Source organism: Sinohyriopsis cumingii, chromosome 15 (assembly GCF_028554795.1).
Source record: "Sinohyriopsis cumingii isolate HCF-2022 chromosome 15, ASM2855479v2, whole genome shotgun sequence".
Taxonomy (NCBI): domain Eukaryota; kingdom Metazoa; phylum Mollusca; class Bivalvia; order Unionida; family Unionidae; genus Sinohyriopsis; species Sinohyriopsis cumingii.
The window spans coordinates 79,171,464-79,183,726 of record NC_142975.1 but is presented as its reverse complement, the minus strand read 5'-3'; the positions used below and the strand labels follow the sequence as shown (position 1 = coordinate 79,183,726).

At 33.2% G+C, this 12,263-nt stretch overlaps 1 protein-coding gene and 1 long non-coding RNA gene across 3 annotated transcripts in view; one reads left to right on the top strand and one right to left on the bottom strand.

Moving 5' to 3' along the window:
• Positions 1-2,389: 2,389 nt before the first annotated feature.
• LOC149782141 (uncharacterized) lies at positions 2,390-4,005 on the bottom strand. The gene is made up of 2 exons (XR_016414253.1): positions 3,886-4,005; positions 2,390-2,964 (listed from the first exon to the last, which is right to left on the bottom strand). It is a non-coding gene; the product is annotated as an uncharacterized LOC149782141 (long non-coding RNA).
• LOC149782140 (uncharacterized) overlaps positions 2,847-12,263 on the top strand; it is a 63,039-nt gene continuing 53,622 nt past the window's right edge. For both annotated transcript variants that reach the window (XM_089933583.1, XM_089933582.1), the window contains exon 1: positions 2,847-2,980. The gene's annotated coding sequence lies outside the window, so the exon portion shown is untranslated. The remainder of the gene's footprint in view (positions 2,981-12,263) is intronic.

The following is a 12,263-nucleotide window of genomic DNA, read 5'->3' as shown; positions in this document are numbered from 1 at the left end:
GAGAAAAACACTGTTACTTAAATCATTTAGAGCTCTCCTATCAAACAAAAATCAAGTTAACATTTAATAGCTGTTTTCAAAAGTGAACAATTACAAGTACTAGGGAACTTGCCAATGAAGGAGAAGATTCAGAAACTTCGAACAAAGTTCTTTAACAAATTAAGGAATTTTAAAGAAACCATTGCCCAGAAAGTGAAATAATTTGCAATTCTTTTGAGAGAAAAGAAATATTGCTTTATCTTTGAGGAATTCATTAACTTAGAGGAATTCCTCAACTTTCATCAAAACGTACTGTTAGATCTACAGTTTAACGACATAAGAGGTATTTTTCATCCATCTCACTATCTCCTCACCTTAATTTAAGTACTGTCTGATGTATCAAAGCATTAAAGCTTGATACTATAGGACCACAATTTGAGGAGAAATTTATATACATTTTGTGAACTGATGATCAGATTTCAGTGGTTGTTAGATATCTTCATAACAAATTTCCAAGATATGCACCTCTTCTAGGTGTTCTATTAAGTTTGTCCCAGCATCACAAGTGGTTAAGATATTATTGAAAGAAGTAATGCTTTAGCATTTTGAAATTTTATGTACCACTTCACGGCCTGTTTTGCAGACTTTACGTTAAATGAAATAGTCTCTTTAAAGTCTCAGATGAATAATATGAAATTTATCAATGCAGACTTGTTACCAACCTATTATACAAACCGAAATTTTACCAATGGTATAGTTTGTTACTGGTATATTTAACAATACAGTAAAACCTGTCTTGAGTTACCTATTATTCACGACCACAATTGTCCTGCATGTATTTATTATTATATATATATATATATATATATATATATATATATATATATATATATATATATATATATATATATATATATATATATATATATATATATATATCCACTGTTGTGAGTGGCCTCCTGCAGAATGCGACCAAAGACCGTTATGGCTGGTTAGACGTTAGACAGAATAAACATTGAAACACTGCTGTGAACAACAGCATCACAAAAAAATGAATAAATAAGCACTAATAACCTTTATTCAATCACGACGGCAGAGTCGTAGATGCCTGCGAGTGCAGATTGTCCTTAAACAACACAGCTATTATCAAGTGCATCGTAAAACAGAGATAAACACTACTGACTTTTATTTAATCCTTTGTAAAAAGCTACCACTTAGGAGGGTTTGGGCTAAACAAAACAAACCTTGTGTGGCTACTGGGTTTCTGAAATCATCTTGGTCATTCAGGCATAATCGTATGCTGCATAAACTAGATTCAAATGTCATGTCGCTAACTGATACTGAAGACGCTTACTATTTCTCTGAAACATTGTAACGCTTCTTAAGCATAGACTAAACAGCATGACTTGGTAATGTGTCTTAGTGTGCTAGTTGCTAATTGCACTAGGTTCAAATTTACAGAAAGTTATTTCAGACAAATGCAAATTATTTTACTAATTATAAAGAGAGCGCATATATACACATCTAAGTAGTATGAGAAAACATTGCATTATTAATTAATATTGATACGGTCTGTTTCGTTCAAAGGAATCAAATTCGGTCATGAAATTCAGTTCACTTTTGGTAAACAGAGGGATAAAATTAAATTGTATATAATCTTATTCCGACCAAACTTTGAAATGTTTTAAAATCAGTGAAATATGAGAGTCAATACTGTGCAATAATTAGTGTATTTACATAGTGTCTCATAGTAATTCTGCTTCATGCAATAGTTGTAGTATATTAAACTCAGTTCATGTACTCTAACAACTTTAATCAAACCAAGCATCACTTTTTGGCTTGTGTTGGTGGGACTATATAAATACCTTCCTTCCAAACATCGTACGTGTACATTCCAAAAAGTTATTACAAAAAATGTCAACTATATCATTTGTGTGTCCCTGTATTATGTATAGCAGATACGGGATTTAGGTGACGCACTACTTCAAATCTGTCATACAAACATGAATCATTGACATCCCATTGTAGTTTCTCATTTAATATGTTATCGCTGTTAGTAAGAAATCCCAATATAGAAGTGTTACCGTCTCTTAATTTTAGCGTCTTTGTTTTTAAATTCATTGAAATCTCGATATGATGGCGAAGCATAGAAATATGCCCCCACCCGGACACAGATGGCACCATCAAATAAAAGTTGTTTGATGGGAATTTTCCGCGCCCATAGGTCATGCCCCCTCCCCTCCACATATTCGCGATTGTGTAGGTTGCTATGGCGACTGCTACGCCACTGTCTTGATGTGATAAAACATATCATTCACTACACTAGAAGATGTTTTCGCCGATTCGATCATCTGAGCCTGTCAAAACTAATATATGACATAATATACAGTGAGTAGCCTTTACCACAGTTTTTAGCACTCGATCTTTGTTTATTCTATGAAGAAGATGCAAAACAGTACAAATAGCAGTATTAAGATACTTGTCTAGTTCAAGGTTATCATTACAATTTCTAATTCTTACAGTGAAATGCCCTACCAAATTTGCCAATAATTCCAAGTCATCAATATCATTAAATAGATACAGTCGGATTTTTGGTAACATCTATGTAGAACAAATGCAGTAATATTTTTCATAAAACGAAATCTCCAGATTACATCTCTCCCTACTCCTTTTTGTGATCTATCACTATATATGTCGTCACTCACAAAGCTATCTATGTCATATTTATCACTAGGATTGATCATTTTTCACCAAAAATAAAATGTCAAAGTCCAATATAAAATTTAAAAATGTTTCTTCATATAACTTTGTTCTTTATTCAAGTGCATTTCAAGATAGAATGGAAATCTTACCCAATGTAGTAACTACTTCTGGAGGGTGGATTGTTGTCTGTGTTTCGGGAGAAAATGGGAGTGTATTCCCCAGCCGGATGTCCCTGCTTCTCCTCTCACCAATCGGCTCTGTATTTCCGAAGTACAAATTAGCCTGAAAATGAAGACAGGTAAGCATATACGTATATACGTATATGGTTTAATGACACATCAGCACAATCCCGGCTATAGAGTCAAAATTTCAATATAAATTCTTAAATGCAAAGTATAAAATTGGTAACATCTTTCATATCTTTAGGATAGCAATCCTTTCCAAACAAACGTAATCATATTATCCTACAAGATAAAATGCAAAAGGTTAATATTCTAAGATTCTTGAAAAAATTGTGTAAACTATAATATAAAGATAAAATGGTCAAATCTTTAAAAAGTAGAGGGTCATACCACATTTTTTAAGAAAGTCCAATATTTGCTCTGGCGTGATGCATCAAGAAAAAGCAATTGATTGTATCAATTAATCCCAAGTCATATAGCAACCGATCTCGCCATGACTAGTTACCAAGGTGTGGATCACGCTAATAAGACTTCGGGTATATCTATAGCACGTACTCCACTAAGCTGGTCATATTGAGAGTATAAAGCTACATATCAGACAGCTTTTTAGACCACATTGCCAATGTGGAATGGGGTCATATTAATCATCGACCTTTGACATTAAAAAATTCATCAGAAAAGAAGTGTTTAAATTCGATAATAAATTTGTACGCCATACCTTTTGCAACTAGTAATAATATACGAAGAAAACGCAGAAAAAGCAATCGAATAATAAAAATGCACAAGTGGTTGCATTTTATCCATTTAATGAGTTTGAATCACGCGGACAAGGTTTTGTGGGACATACCGTTCATGGAAATGCACCGTTTTTTTTTTTGTTGTTTTTTTCTTCTTTGTTGTTGGAGGGGAGTCTTTTGTTGTTTTGTTTCCTTTCTTTGATTTGCTTTTGTTTTTAACTCACGTTAGGAATAAACAAAAATATGTATTATTTTCTGACATATCTATGATCACAGATACAAACTTCTCCATGATGAATGTCATTCCTTCCAGGACGAGCTGGAGAGTCTAGCTTCATCGCCCCATTTTTAAGATTGATTGCCTGGAACAATAGAAAAACTAAAAATTTTGTTACATACCTGATAAATACCGAAGGAAGGGAAAAAATGAATGTTTTCATACTCTAGTTTTTATTCGCCAGTTAAAGGACAAATTGTGCAGTAGAATATACTTGCAGTGAAATATTTTCTTCCAAATTATTAAAACGAACTATCATTGTAATATCCTATTAACCAACAACTTTTTAAGCTCAACATTTTTTAGGCTTGGATCATCCATTGATGAACCATAAGATATTTTCCTTGTGCCACAAGTAGTCATACGTTGCATAGTCATAGCTAAAACAAACTGCTGACCAATTTGATATATCTGAAATATTACAAAATGACTTGAATAAGTATAATGACGTTTTCTCGACCGTCTGCCAGCATGATCAGACAACTTGATAGTTTTCAACCGATGACATATATCAAGTCAAATTGCCATTACTTCAGTAACTTTCATTTGTTTTCCATGAAACGATGTACACACGTTTACCAACTTAACTGAACACATACGTTGTCCACAATATGGATTAATCAAGAAACTTGGAAAAATAATCTTTCCAGAAAGGTTGCACAAAAAGTCTCTTAAACCATATATTTCTTATAATAAAATGTAAATTAAATTTAGGTAGGCAAAATTACATGTCAAATAAATTTATAAACTCAACAACAATGTAATAAGCTTTGAACAAAATTTAAAGGTTCTCCTCGAATAAGCCCTTTATCGCTACGTTTGAAATCTGGCTCATGGCATGAGTCTACATTAAATTTTCAGCGACTTTTTATGAATCAGCTTAAGTGGGTAAGGCCGTATCACCGTTCAGATTTTATATTCAATTTCAATTTTATAAATGATTTTTATTCTCAAAACAAACCTCACGTACATGTTTAAAGTCTCTTTCCGACTTTTTCAATATTAATGTCAGCCTTCCTGATTGGGATCGGTGCGTACACTGAATATTGTATTTATTTTAAAATAATACTCATGTGCATCAATAGAATACATTGGTAAACATGCCACTCAAATATCTCTAAAAATAAAAAAATTCAAAAGAACATAATTTCTTGAGCAACATTTAAATTTGGTTGCTTATATAGCTTCATATTGTAAATATCCATGCTTTTATTTCATATAACCCCACCCCAACCAACCCATTCCTCGAGAGATTGACTTAAGAGTTGTGACTCAAACCCTGGTACAAGTGTTGCATGTCTAACAGCTACAAACACGTGTATGAATCTTGTTGCAAAATGATAAAACCTGTAATTGACCTTTCACATAGTTTACAATTTTACCCCATCCCTTAGGATGGAGCCAGAAATTATATCCTTCTCGAAACAAAATAGCAGACGAGGAGGTGTGTCCGATTTCGAATTTCAAAAATCAGCGTAGGTACAATGTCAACTCCATTTTATATATTTGCAAGGAGATTCATACAATCTACAAATTCATGTTTAGGTTGATCTTCCACACCAACCAACAAAATAGAAAAATGCTTTCAGTATAAATTAACTTCAAATCAAATAATGTCACAGGTGCCAAATGATTGAAATAACTTAGAGGTGGAACACTTAAAGAGAAGGAAAACAATGTCTAGATGTAGGAAATGTGCACAAAAGGTCATCCAAGTCAATAGAATATTAAAGACATAGAATTTTGTTTCAAAATAGATTGACACTGATAAATTCATGTGGAATTATACTCAAGTACAGTTATGTCAGTCAGCAAGAAAAATATATGGGTACGCAGACCCTACTGGAGATTTACAATAATTCATGATAATATGGTAAATAAAATGCTTATAACTGAAAGACCGGGAAATACATTTAAGAAATTAAACTGAAAGAATATTTAACCAGAAGTGGGAAATGTACAAGCCAGCAGATAATACGAAGGGAATAAATTATTATTACAACAGATGTCAGGGGTACTACAGCTTGGTTAAATGTATTTGATATCAATGAAGGAATTGGTAAAATATGACTTCGGCAGAATATTAATGGAATATCTTTGTAACATCATTAACGAGCGAGAAAATAGCAATTGAATAGTTTAATATAATTTTCTCTGTATAAACAGCTAGCCGTGAATGTGAATAACCTAGTGCGAAACAATTGGAGAGAAGATGCCTTTATACGGACCGATAGACCTATACATTCGATTGAGGAAAAAAGAATTTTGCAAATGCGACTATTAATTTTCATGCACTTAGTTGTTAAAAAAGAGATTAGAGTTTATAGGCAGTATTCTCTCTCTCTCTCTCTCTCTCTCTCTCTCTCTCTCTCTTACGCGATGGCGGATTATCATCTATGTTGTTTGCAGTTGGACTGGGCTTGTAAGCTAATACATACGATATGAACATATTTAAAAGTAACGGATTATACGGATATAGTACTGTGAGCTTTCTATGTATCATACTTCATGAAACGTACACGAATGTACAAGAACCTGTTAAATGCGGTAAGCATTCTAATTAAAAAAAAGGAGAAGGAAAGAGAGTGAGAATAGAACAGAAAAGGAAATATTGTTTATACATATGTGTTATTTATATTTAATTCGTACTAGTTAGCTTTTTTTAATGATTATGTGTTAAGTACATTGTGTTTTGTACTTGACCTTGTCCAAAATTAAGTTCGTAGAGTACCTGACCAGTAACATTTATTTTGTAAACAAAATAATACATAGATAATATTCTTATATGAGTGTGGATTAAATATTCAGATCATTATATTAATGGTAAACATATTTATAGTCTTGATTCTAACCTTAGAAACTTCTAGAATGAAAGTTTCCATTAGACTCACAAATTAATTCCAGAAAATGGCAATTGTTAACTAGTCAAGTAGAGGGTATATAATATCTTTTACCTGAGAATTACTCATTCATGCCTTAACATCTGAAGCAAAATCAGTTTTATTGTTGTGTTCAATTTTTTATTTGGGTGGATTAATTCATTATTCCCTGGAATTAAAAAGTGTTCAATAATATGCTTGGACTGGAACATTAATTTCGAATTATAGTGAATTCAGACAAGGACATTAGGGATTATATTATCGTGATACATCAAAAGGCAGATAGTACATCAACACACTCCAGACCAATAGCACATTAGCACCTTCGAGACTACATTCACATGAACCAATTCAATATAGGAATTATTTTGGAATACCATTGGAATTCATTTGGAACTTCATAGATTTTGACTTGTGATATAACTTTTAGGATATTCTCGGATTTAATTCAAAATACTCTACGTTCCTTTTACATTTTCACTTTGTGTTCTAAGGAACTCAATTATTTGATGAATTTTACAATTTTTTTGTTTCTTTTCGGCCTTTTCTGTTACACAGTTTAAGACCAAAGAGTAGTAACTATATATATGTATATGCATATATGTGTGTGTGTGTGTATATATATATATATATATATATATATATATATATATATATATATATATATATATATATATATATATATATATATATATATGAACGACTGTGTGATTGCTTTAGTTGCACCAGTATATCTATCTATCTATCTATCTATCTATCTATCTATCTATCTATCTATCTATCTATCTATATATATATATATATATATATATATATATATATATATATATATATATATATATATATATATATATATATATAAAGAATATAAATCATATGGCGAATAACAATCCTTTCAATTGCACTGGATCCAGCAAGGGATCACGTGTGTCAGGGATTGATTAAGATAAATGCAATAAACTGACAACGATCAGTGCAAAACTAATATCTAGCTAGCCTGAGCTCTTTAATGAGTTTTTTTCAAAGGCAAATACAAAACATATACAAGACAAACAAATAAAACAGGAAAACTTTTATGTTTGCGAAACTTTACATGGCTGTTTCTAGAGGAATTGAACCTTTATAGTCTATTAACTAGTTTATTTCAGCTTGCTGCTAATACTGGAAAATGCTTGTATTGACCTAGAAATTGATGAGCCATAACGATATGTTATTTTATGTAAATTTATGCAAGCGCAAACTATATCCAGGATATTTCATTGTTATAGTAGTCATTGTCTAAAGTTTTCTTTTTCACCTAAAAAAGATGGTGGTGATATTACTAAATAAATGTCAAAGTTCCCAGGAACTCCCTGGGCTACAAACACAGGAGAAAAACATCTACCAGGATATAATTATTGTGGTCCTGGTACTCGACTTGATATCAGACTTGAAAATCAGGATCAACCAAAACCACGTGAGTATCCAATAAACGCTATTGATAAAGCGTGTCGTGTTCATGATGTAGCTTATAAAAATGAAAACCTACAAGACAGACATATTGCAGATGTGAAATTAATTCATGCGTTAAATTCTATAAAAAAATAAAAATATAAGAGAATCACTAGCTAATTGGTTAGTAAGATCCACGATGAAAGGTAAATTAGTGCTAGGTGCTGGTAAAGTATAAATGGAAACGACTTATTATTCCCCAAGAGGATAATGGAAAGGTAACGCAGCAATTAGCAAACTCGCCGAGGCAGCAAAAGTTACACGTGTTACTGCTAAAAAATGGTTATCTAAACAGGCAATATGGCAAATTTACCTACCACCACCGAAACAAATTCAGTACGCGTATTTCGATGTTAGTGTTCCTAATGAAGTTCATCAAGCAGATATCTTATTTTTACCACATGATACTGTGAGCAGAAAAACGTACAAATACGAGCTAACCGTTGTTGATGTTGCAAGTAGATATAAAGAAGTAGAACCATTATTAACAAAGACAGCTGCTGAAATAGCTTCTGCGTTTAAACGAATTTATCAACGTGGACCCGGACCACAAAGTGGTCTACAATGGCCACAGCTGCTACAGGTTGATCCTGGCAAAGAATTTCTTGGTCCAGTATCATCGTTGATGAAGCAACATAATGTCACCATCAGACGAGGACACACTGCAATTCATCTTGATCAGGCAATCGTTGAACGATTTTATCGAACACTTGCTGAGAGGTTATTTGGATATCAATACGCGAGGTAATTTATTCAAGACAAGAGAGCTCGTGAATGGGTTGCAAGATTACCAAATGTGATAACTGCGTTAAATAATGAAGTAACTCGAACGACCAACATGAAACCTATTAATGCAATTACACAAAAAAATATACCAATACAACGACGTGATTTTTCACCTAATAGGTAATGTTACTGTAAGGTATTTATATGAACCCGGTGAACTCGAAGGTGGTAGAAAAAAGAGCGACTGATCCTATTTGGAGTGTTACCACACATAAGATATCCACCCTGACAAGATCCTCAGGTAGACCTGCAATCTACAGACTCGATTCAAGTGCTCCTCAACGTGGATTTACACGTGAACAACTACAAGTAATTCCTGAGGATACGCAATTACCACCGCGATCGCTTAACTAGCACCCTTACCTCGATAACATTCAAGACTGATCAACATGGTATTTTCTTTTGTATGACCGCGACTGTTATCTTTTCTACCTACGGTAAATTGTCTTGGATTATTATTTGAATATCTCCATAACATCACACAATTACAACTTGTACAATGATTAGTCTGTTGTTGTTTCAACGTGCTGATAAATTCAACGTCGAGATCAAAATCGCGTTGATTTTTTGTATCAGATTGTTTATAACCAGCTAATTTTTTTCTTATTATATCATTGTCAATATCATCACTAATCACTGACTCGTCCAAGACAATTCTCCGCAACTGAGATATTCTTCTGACTCGAGACACTGCGAGATAAACTAAGTTTGACCACTCGATACGATCATCTATAATCCAAACAACTGTATCAGAAATGGTTAATCCCTGAGATGAGTGAATCGTCATTGCATATCCTAGTGTCCACGGAGATTTGTTCAACGATAATGCTTCTTCAACAGCGCTGATATCAACTGTGACAATATCATTTAATACTAAATTCTGTTTCTCGATCTGTCCTGGTATATCAACATCAATATTTTGCCGCCTTGTATCAGCTGGTCGATAACATAACGGAACTGGCAATGTTGGAAACTTTTCTCGTTGTAACTGAAACAATTCCCGTTGAAGTGTATCACGAACTATTTTTCTACTTGCAACTATCAAATCATTTGGTCGCTACGTTTGTAGAAAGTCGTTCATCGGAGTTTCTGGAATTATCCCACGCACTACTTCACATTGAATTTTATCCGGCTGTAGTCTGATTAATTTTTTAAACTGTTTTAATTCTGCATCAAGCGCTCTATGATCATACTTTATTTCTTCGTAATAATCGACAAAGTTCTTTAGCCATTCATGTGGAGATAGTCCAACAAACAGTGATGGTTGACCGTGATCGCCACACATTATTACAGCAGTATTTCTTGTTAATAACCAATCTAGAAATGTTTTTAATGTTTCTAACGGCACAGTGCATATTTCATCCCAAATGATGATCCTTGGAATGTATTTTTCTCCCATCCTCGAAGAAGTCCATGCATCACCCTTCCATCGGAAGAAGCTATGATAGGTACATGATTGTACTCCTCGCTGTTTCATCTCTCGCGGGAGTCTGTGTTGGTGTTAGCACGATCATATCTAATTTCTGAAATAGTTCGATCGCTCGAGTGGTTTTAACAGAACCTTAAGGTTCGTTTAGATAAACCGTTTAATTTCTAGTTATTGGATCGTACACCGATGGTGCAGATGTTAATTGTAGTTTTTGATGTTTCTTTACAATAAATATCTTTAACCGCAACATCAGCTGATTCGGAATAATCAAGTATATTTTCTTTTTTTATTCTCCACGAACCCCATGATGCACAAGTACCGATATTTTTTTTTTCCAACAATCCTGAATACTTTTTATTGATATAAAATGAATCTGTAGCGACTCTGACAGCGAGTGTAGAAACTTTATTTATCATCGATAATAGATTTATTGAAACGTACGCGAGCATCGATGATCATAAATGAGTATACTGAGGTGACTCACCGTCCATATAACTTACAATTGTACCTAAGTTAGTTCCATGTGACAAGAAAGCTATTTCTCGACTTATAAACGTATTTCTATTCGTTGTATTAGCGATTATAAAATCTAACTCTATCTCGTTAATAAAATCAAAAATATTTCCTTGATAAAATTTAACAATCCGATCTCGTGGAAACACTGTTGCTGCGCTAGTCCACGCGTGCGCGTTATGATCAATAATTTCGATCGAAGCTCCTTTTGATTTATATTTTGATTCATATAATATTTCTCCTGTTATTGTTTTTACGGTTATTGGGAATTTTAGTTTTTTTCCTAACTCAGCGACATCTTTGATAGACGCTCCGGTATATTTAACCATTTCTCCCCACTCGTTTATTATTTTACGTCTTTTATCCGTTAGACCGTTTCAACGAGTCGAAACGGTAAAATGTTCTATTACTCGTTCAGCCACACAGTTTATTTTTGAAAATTTCATCGGCGCTAGTTTATTAATGCTGGGTTTTTCATTTATCACATAGATTCCATAAATAACCGCGGTCACAGGATACGCTCGCTCATAATACGGTTTGTAAATACCAGTCAGCGCTCCTGGTTTGGAACTTTTACTTAATATAATGATTGTTTTATTACCAATGACAGGATCATATTTGTCAAGGATAATCCAATTATCTGTTTCTGTTAGCACGACAAATTTTATTCTGAAAAGATAACTTCTATCATCGAGCTGCTCAATAATAGCTGCCGCTCGTTTGTCATTCATCGTAGTGTCGATGATATCTTTGTCGCGTATAATCTTGAACGTTGACCAGACATGAGATGCACCATCTGAGTGAAATTCTTTCTTGGCGTCGTGAATTTTATTGATCAAACTTTTATTTTTCTTATTAACTAGATGTTTTATTGGTAAATCAGAAGATATCCTGTCGAGGTTGAATTTACTTGTTTTCCAGGGCTTGATTCTGGATAATCTCTCGAATTCTCCCATATTATATTTCAGACAAGTATTTAAATAGAAAATATCACATATACAATGTCTCAACAGAACAAGTGCAAATGGTTGATGATCGGATCATTAACTCCCTGCAATAAATCCTGCAGGAAGGAATTCTGCGGGATTCACTTGCAGTCCGTTCGTAGAGGTTGTTTAGGACCGATACCATGTCTGCAATGTGGTGTTGGAGTACGAGGTAAAAGTTCAGAAAAAATAAAATATTTCAGAAAAAATAAATGTATTTCAGAAAAAATATTTTAGAAAATTTCTGATAAAATAAAAATATTTCAGAAAAAATAAAAAAAATATTTCTGATAAAATAAAA